We start from the raw sequence: 9,465 nt of genomic DNA, 5'->3' as shown, positions 1-9,465 counted from the left end.
TTTAGTAAATAGCACATTAGGCAAACCCATACCCTTTAAACAGAAACCGCGTAAGTGGATCCCGTAGAGTACTACGGATGCGTAGGGGTGCTAATACCTTCCCTTCGTATAACCGACTCCCGAACCCAAGATTTGGTTGCGAGACCCCGTCTTGTCCTTTCCTTTTTCAGGTTTACTTCGAGCGTTTCCTTTCCCTCCCTTGGGATAAATAACGCACGGTGGCGACTCTTCTGTCATTTTCTTTCGCCGGTTGTTTTTTTCGCACACTGTATTTTTCAGGTTGCGACAGCTGGCGACTCTGCTGGGGATTTTAGAAGTTGACCTCTTGCTGGTCCATCTTCCCTAAGCGAGTCCCTCCTAGCTTGTGTGTTTTCTTGTTTATTGAGTGTTCATTCTTTTGTGCAGTTACTTATTTGCCTAATTGCATTCATGTACATATGTTTGCTGTATCTGCTGTTGTTTGTTTGTTTGTTGGGATGGGGTGTTCTACGAGAGATAAGCCCATTACCCAGGCTTGAGTGTACACACAGGTTTTAGAGTGGATGTTCATGAGGCTTGCGTGGCATGTTGCTGCGTTAAGTCGTTCGTGAAGAACCACACCCAGACGAGGTTTCTCTTGGATATACTATGTCCTACGGATGTTCCGTAACGACATAATATTCCCCTAGAAATTGTCGACTCTGGTGACCATTTCCCGAGAACTCAGTCGAGGCCTCTCCTCCGAGACGTGATTATGTTAGCTCTGGTGGGTGCATTCTCGCTGATCAATCCGAGGACCCCGAGACTGGGAACTTGCTTTAGGATGTCCTGTTGAGGGGAGTCAGTGGAGGTCTTTTATTCCGTAATAATGCCAAACCTTCAATGGTAAACGTATTATTCGCGACTGAAGGGCTGAAGTTGACGAACTTCTGTTCTTAGAACCTACCAGTGAGGGGCGGGCTAAATTCAGGAAACCTTAACCTCCGACCAACCCGGTTTTCTGGAGCAGTGCTTTGATCTCGTATTATATCCCTCAGTGGTTTTCTCTTCAGACAGTGCAACCTGACAAATGCTCAAGCAGATACAGCAATCCTGATTGACACGCCGCTGCATTGCATTCACATCATCACATCATTTGCATTCATATCATTTAACACATGTTTATCCATTTCTAGGGGGTTTACATCTTCTTCTTGATTCCGGTCGGGGTTTTTCCTGGTTCTCTTAAGATGGATATTGGCAGAAAGAGACTCGTCGCCTACAAGTTTCCGGTGGTCTGTTTGGAGCCCATCCAACAACTGATGAAGTTAATGGATCCTGGTTCTCTAGAAGGATTCCGAGAGGATTACGGTTTAATTCTAAGTTTCGTCGCGGTTCTTTCCAAAGATCAACATGATGCTCTCTTCACACTGCTACAATTCTATGACCCTCCACTGAGATGTTTCACATTCCCGGATTATGTTTTGGTTCCTACTTTGGAGGAGATTGCCAGTTTTCTCAGAGTCCCTATCAAGTCACAATTGCTATTCTACAGTTCTGAGTGTCTGCCCGATCTCAGCATGGTTGCTTCAACCACATATTTGGGGGAATCAATCTTGAAGGCTAATATGTGTCGGAAAGGAGGAGTTAACGGTTTTCATCTGAGTTTCTTATTGGGAGAAGCAAAGAAGAAGCTTGAAGATGGTGACCAGAGGGGTTTCAATGCTGTGTTGGCTCTTTGTGTGTATGGGATTGTCTTGTTCCCTAATGTCGCCAAATTTATAGACGTAGATGCCATACGCCTCTTCGTGTTGGGAAATCCAGTGCCGACCTTGCTGGGAGATTTCTTTCATTCAGTGCACCACAGGAATAAGAATAGAAAAGGAGGATTGTTGAATTGTTGTGCGCCTTTGTTTTATAAGTGGTTCAGTTCTCACCTACCCAAGTCAGGAGCATTCATTGATGTCAAGGACTCGTTGAGTTGGTCAAAGAGATTGATGGGGTTGAGAACTCGGAGTTCAAAATCGAGAACTCGGAGTTAAGGGAGAAATTGCAAGACTGTATGCATCGATTCCATGAGTCAGAATATCAGAAGGAGGAAGCGGTCAAATTGCAAGAGGAAGCCGAAAGGAAATTTGCTGTGGAGGTGGATTTTTTCAGGAAGACAGACGAAGCATTGAGATCATCCAGTTCTGAGTTGAGGCGAGTCAAGCAGCAGTTAATGGATGCTCGTGGTAAATTAGCTGGGTGGCAAGAGCGATGGGATGCATTTTCAACTTCTCGGAAGACAAAGGAGGAAGAGACGGTGGCTGAACTGACTGGTCAGATAGAGAAATTGAAGACTTTGCTGAAGGGGAAGAACCATGAGCTGCTGTGTACCCGATCAACTAATGGTTATATCACAGATCAACTCAATGAGGCTCAAGGATATATCGAAGAACTCAAGACGCTGGCAAGTTTGAAGAAATCCAGACTTGAAGAGGTATTTGGAGAAGATGATGGGAATTACTACAGAGAACACATCAACGAACTGGATAGGATCATTCGCAAGAGGAATCTGCTTATCCGGCGTTTGACAGAATCTCCAGAGCATCCTGACACGGTGGCGCTACTGGATGAAGTGAGGAACGGTCCTTATGGGTTGCATACAGGAGGCTGATTTCTGATTTGCTTGTTCCTCTCTTTACTTACTGCTTTGGTGTTATGTAGTGATGATCCACAGGCTTGTTGTGGAGATCCTCCTTTGATGTATTTTTGGCTAAGGCCCTTTCCTTGAACTCATTTGTATGATGGTTTCCCTTTATTACATCTTGATCTCAGAAGTTTATCCATGACTCGGCCTTCTTGCACTACCCACCTGATGTGAGACTGGAATCAAGGGGTAGAATACCTTTTGGAATTGATAAACATGTCATTACATTTACATATTCATTGTCATATCTTGCATAACAGGTACCGCTGCGGTGTTCTCATATTGTTTGGTGTTCCACTAGCAGGATAGCTGACTCAGGCATTCACCGATACGGTACCCGGAGGAATCAACAGAGAGCAATGGAAGGTGTACAAGCAGAGCTCGCTGAGATGAGGGCCCGCATGACCCAATTCATGGATGTGGTTCAAGGGGTGGCTCAGGGACAACAAGATCTCAGGCAGATAATACAGGGGAATCCCCCTGCTCAACCAGAGACAGTGACTGATCCTCCAGCTGGAGAGGTTAACGGACCCAGTGGACCAGGGCCTATCCCGATCCCGCACGCCAACCCCGGTCAACAGCCCGTTCATGATGATCAGGACGATCAGTTTCCCCCACTTCAGGAAGACTTTGGCATGGGTCATGGCGTAGACCCCATGTTCAGGAGATTGGAAGAGAGGTTGAAGGCAGTGGAAGGACAGAATCCTTTGGGAGTAGACGTTGCTGACTTAGGGCTGGTCCCAGGTGTGAGAGTGCCACCGAAATTCAAAGTCCCGGTCTTTGACAAGTACAAGGGCAACTCTTGCCCCAAGACTCACGTGCAAGCCTATTTCCGTAAAATGGTTGCATACTCTGATGACGAGAAGCTACTTATGTACTTCTTCCAGGACAGCCTAGCTGGGGCATCCTTGGAATGGTATATGAGGCTGGACAGAGCCCACATCCGTTGCTGGAGGGATTTGGCGGAGGCCTTCGTGAAGCAGTATCAGTATAATGCAGACATGGCTCCGGACAGAACTCAACTTCAGAATCTGTCTCTTAAAAGCAATGAGTGCTTCAGGGAATACGCTCAACGCTTGAGGGAGACAGCTTCCCGTGTTCAGCCCCCTATGTTGGAGAAAGAAATGGCCAACATGTTCATGAATACGTTGCCTGGACCTTATCTGGAGCGTCTAGTGGGGTGCAATGCTTCCAATTTTGCTGATGTGGTCTCTACCGGAGAGAGGGTGGAGAATTACCTGAAGACCTGCAAGATCCAAAATGGAGGGGGATCCTCATCAGGGGTAAAAAAGTCGTTCGTTGGAGGGCATAAGCAGAGAGAGGGGGGAGTGAATTCTTTGGCTTCCTATCAGAACAGAGGTGTTAGAAGGAATAATTTTCAGAATTATCATCAACAACCGTATGTTGCGGTGGTGACCATTCCAGCTGCAGTGCCACAACAACAACAACCACCGCAACGTCAACCAGCTCAGTACCAACAGCAGCAACAACCGGGTAACAGACCCGCTTATCAACAGAGACAAAGGATGATGGATCGGCGTTTCGACACCATTCCAATGTCGTACGCCCAGTTGCTTTCTAGTCTTCAACAACTACAGCTTGTGCAATTACGCACTCTGGCTCCTCCTGTTGGTAGACTTCCGGTGGGTTACGACGCCAACGCTAGGTGTAGCTTCCACTCTGGGGCACCTGGCCATGATATTGAGAACTGCAAAGCTTTTAAGCACGTAGTTCAAGACCTCATAGATTCAAAGGCCATCGACCTTGCACCGGCTCCGAATGTCGTTAACAATCCCATGCCGCATCATGGTGGTGCGAATGTTAATTTGGTAGAAGGAGAAGCCAAGTCCATTAAGGATGTGTTGAAGTTGAAGACTCCATTGTTGGATATCAAAGGATGCTTGCTGAAGGCCGATGTTTTCCCCGGTTGTGGGAAGGGTTGTTTGGATTGTGCTGCACAGGAGAAGGGTTGTTTGAAACTACAGCAAGGTATCCAGGCCTTGCTCGACAAGGGTATCCTCCAGGTTGAAGATTTGTCTGTCCGAGAGTCTATGGAAGGGGTTGAGGAAGAAGGGTTTGAAGGTGCTACTGAAGAGTTCCTAGATGTTGTTCCTGCTGATTCTGCAGTCCATGATGATGTATTTACTCTTTCCAATATGGTTGACTCTTTTGTATTTGAACTTGATTCCGATGTTTCGGATGTTTATGCTCCAACAAATGAGGTTTCTGAGTACGACTGTGACATCGCAACTATAACTATTTTCTATCCAACTAATCAGATCAGTGTGCCAGAAGCGCAACCCGCGCCACCAGTGCGACGACCTACTATGACCATCACAACCCCTGGTCCTTTACCCTTCACCAGTGAAAGGGCCATTCCGTGGCATTATGGGGGGAGCGTGTATACGCACGATCATAAGGTGGAACGGCCACTGAAAGTAGAAGAGGGTCAGAAGCCTGAACTTGAAGGTCCCGTAGTGGATAATGTTGGTGGAATCTGGCGATTCACCAGGAGTGGTAGATTGCTCTCACCACCGGTTACCCAAGCTGATAATGCTGATGCTGTGGCGAAAGCCAAAGGCAAGCAAGTCGTGAATGAGGGTACCTCTGCACCCCAAGATGGTTCTGAGCCCACTTTTGCAAAGGACGTGGACGAGTTTCTAAGAATCATAAAGAAAAGCGATTACAAGGTAGTCGATCAGTTGATTCAGACTCCGTCCAAGATATCCATTCTCTCACTCCTATTGTGTTCGGAGGCACACAGGGAGGCACTTCTGAAGGTTCTTAATGCTGCATATGTGCCTCAGGAGATCTCAGTGAACCAACTAGAAGGGATCGTTGCCAATGTCCATACAAGCAACGGGTTGGGTTTTACTGATTCTGACTTAACACCAGCTGGACGCAATCATAACAAGGCTCTGCACATCTCATTGGAATGCAGGGACACCATGCTATCTCATGTTCTGGTGGATACAGGTTCCTCTCTCAATGTGCTACCCAAGAGGGCCCTGTCGAGGTTAGAAGTAGAGGGTTTGGTCTTGAAACCTTCAGATCTTATGGTGAGAGCCTTCGATGGTTCTAAGAGATCGGTGTTTGGAGAGGTAGAATTGCCAATTCTGATTGGATCACAAACCTTCAACACTGTCTTCTACGTGATGGATATCAGTCCTTCCTACAGTTGCTTGCTGGGTCGTCCTTGGATCCATAATGCTGGGGCAGTCTCTTCAACTCTACATCAGAAGATTAAGTTTCCGGTCAACGGACGAATTATCACCGTCTGTGGTGAGGAAGACATTCTGGTCAGTAACCTGTCTACGTTCAAGTATGTAGAAGTAGAAGGTGAAATTCATGAGACTCTGTGTCAGGCTTTTGAGTCAGTTCAGATCAAAGATGCAGCTCTGGTGGAGGATGTTAAAGCAGGTGCCTCTATCTCATCCTTTAAACAGGCACAGGCTGTGGTGGATTCAGGTGTTGCTCCCGGTTGGGGACGTCTGTTGGAATTACCAGTGAAGGAAGACAAGTTCGGGATTGGGTACCAGCCAACTCTGACTTCTACAACTTCAGCACTTCAGACTCATCAGGGGCCGATTACTTTCTCCAGTGCTGGCATCATTCAGTATGGTCAAGTCTCTGCGGTCAACAATGAAGATGGGGATAGTGATTGTGACATCAACAACTGGGTGCGTCCGAGGGTCCCGGGTGAAGTCATCAACAATTGGTCTTCTGAGGAGATTGTCCAAGTCACTCTTCTTGAAGAGTAATTTTCTTTGTTTATTCATGCATATCCATGTCTTACGTTCCGCCCAGGGCGTAATGACTCATTGTAGGGCCCGTCTATGTGACACTTGCATTTTTTATCATAAATAAAGGACGTATTTTTGCATTCAAATATTTCGTTCCCTGTCTTTCTATTTTTGCAGTTTTTCAAAATAAAAAAAATGGCAATGTTTTGTTTAGTTTTCACTTCTTGTTCACACTCATAAGCACATACCATCACTCATGCAGATGCACATCACCGGATCCTATTGATAACGGTTCTGCTATGGCTCGCTTCGACTTTGAAAATCCAATCTTTCAAGCTGAAGAAGAGGATGATGAAGATTGTGAACTCCCTGAAGAACTTACCAGGTTATTGAAACAAGAGGAAAGGGTTATTCAACCGCATCAAGAGTCTGTTGAAGTGATTAATCTCGGCTCCGAGGACGCCAAGAGAGAAATCAAGATAGGGGCTGCTTTGAGAGATGATGTGAAGAAAGGGCTGATTGAATTGCTGCAAGAATACGTTGACATCTTCGCCTGGTCTTATCAGGACATGCCTGGGCTGGACACAGACATCGTGGTACACCGCTTGCCTCTCAAAGAAGGTTGTCCTCCGGTCAAGCAGAAGCTCAGAAGAACAAGACCAGAGATGGCTGTCAAGATAAAGGAAGAAGTGCAAAAGCAGTTGGATGCAGGGTTTCTAGCAGTCACCAATTATCCGCCATGGGTTACGAACATCGTCCCAGTACCTAAGAAGGACGGAAAGGTACGGATGTGTGTCGACTACCGGGATCTGAACAGAGCTAGCCCTAAAGATGATTTCCCATTACCTCACATCGACGTTTTGGTGGATAATACAGCTCAGTTCTCGGTATTCTCCTTCATGGATGGCTTTTCTGGCTATAACCAAATCAAGATGGCACCAGAAGACATGGAAAAGACAACTTTCATAACCCCGTGGGGCACCTTCTGCTACAAGGTGATGCCGTTTGGTCTGAAAAATGCCGGAGCAACATATCAACGAGCTATGGTAACTCTGTTCCATGATATGATTCATCATGAAATCGAGGTTTATGTTGACGATATGATTGCCAAATCTCAGACAGAAGAAGAACATTTGGTGAATTTGCAGAAACTGTTTGAGCGTTTGAGGAAATTCAAGCTGAGGCTTAATCCGAACAAGTGTACTTTCGGGGTGAGATCGGGAAAATTGTTGGGTTTTATTGTTAGCGGAAAAGGGATTGAGGTGGATCCTGACAAAGTGAAAGCAATACAGGAAATGCCTGAGCCAAGAACAGAGAAGCAAGTCCGTAGTTTCTTAGGGAGGTTGAACTACATTGCAAGGTTCATCTCTCACCTAACAACCACGTGTGAGCCAATTTTCAAATTGCTGAGGAAAGATCAGGCTATCAGGTGGAATGAAGATTGTCAAAGGGCTTTCGAGAAGATAAAAGAGTATCTACAGAAACCTCCGATCCTTATACCTCCAGTTCCTGGGAGACCTCTGATAATGTACCTATCAGTGACTGAGAACTCGATGGGGTGTGTATTGGGACAGCATGACGAGTCTGGTCGAAAAGAGTATGCCATATACTACCTTAGCAAAAAGTTTACCGACTGTGAAGTCAAATATTCACAGCTTGAGAAAACTTGCTGTGCTTTGGCCTGGGCTGCTCGCCGACTGAGGCAGTATATGTTGAACCATACTACCTTGTTGATTTCTAAGATGGATCCAGTGAAATACATATTCGAGAAGCCAGCTCTCACCGGAAGGGTCGCTCGTTGGCAAATGATTTTAACAGAGTATGATATTCAGTACACGTCGCAAAAGGCCATCAAAGGTAGTATTCTGTCAGACTACCTTGCCGAGCAGCCGATTGATGATTATGAGCCGATGAAGTTTGAATTCCCTGATGAAGACATCCTGTTCCTCAAGATGAAAGACTGTGAAGAGCCAGTTGTTGGGGAGGGACCTGATCCGAACGAAAAGTGGACTTTGTTGTTTGATGGGGCTGTCAATGCTAGAGGAAGTGGAATTGGTGCTGTCATTACAACTCCGAAAGGTGCCCACATACCTTTCACCGCTCGTTTGACTTTTGAGTGCACAAATAATGAAGCTGAGTACGAGGCCTGTATCTTGGGCATTGAGCAAGCCATTGATCTGAGAATCAAGACTCTGGACATCTTCGGAGATTCAGCTCTGGTGATTAATCAAGTGAATGGTGATTGGAATACTCTCCAGCCCACTCTGGTCCCCTACAGAGATTACACGAGAAGACTGTTGACTTTCTTCACAACGGTAAATTGTATCATATACCTCGTGATGAGAACCAGATGGCAGACGCACTTGCTACTCTATCCTCCATGATCAAGGTAATTCGTTGGAACCATGCTCCCAGGATCGATGTGATGCGCCTTGACAGGGCCGCGTATGTGTTTGCTGCTGAACTGGTAGTCGATGACAAGCCCTGGTATCACGATATCAAGTGCTTTCTGAAGAATCAAGAGTACCCTGCAGGGGCATCCAACAATGACAGAAAGACTTTGAGAAGATTGGCAGGCAGTTTCTTCTTGAACAAAGACGATGTGTTGTATAAGAGGAACTTCGACATGGTTTTGCTCAGATGTGTGGACAGACACGAGGCGGACATGTTAATGCAGGAAGTTCATGAAGGTTCCTTCGGTACTCATGCCGGTGGACATGCAATGGCTAAGAAATTGTTGAGAGCGGGTTATTATTGGATGACCATGGAATCAGATTGTTTCAAGTATGCTCGGAAGTGTCATAAATGCCAGATTTATGCTGATAAGGTGCATGTACCGCCGAATCCTCTGAATGTGATGTCTTCGCCGTGGCCGTTTGCTATGTGGGGTATTGACATGATTGGAAAGATTGAGCCGACTGCTTCCAATGGGCATCGCTTCATCCTTGTTGCCATCGACTATTTCACCAAGTGGGTCGAAGCAGCGTCGTTCGCGAATGTCACCAGACATGTGGTTGCCCGTTTCATCAAGAAAGAAATCATTTGTCGTTATGGGATTCCCGAAAGAATCAT

The sequence above is a fragment of the Lathyrus oleraceus genome, chromosome 3 (genome assembly GCF_024323335.1).
Source record: "Lathyrus oleraceus cultivar Zhongwan6 chromosome 3, CAAS_Psat_ZW6_1.0, whole genome shotgun sequence".
In the NCBI taxonomy this organism is placed as follows: domain Eukaryota; kingdom Viridiplantae; phylum Streptophyta; class Magnoliopsida; order Fabales; family Fabaceae; genus Lathyrus; species Lathyrus oleraceus.
Note: the sequence above shows the minus strand (reverse complement) of the source record.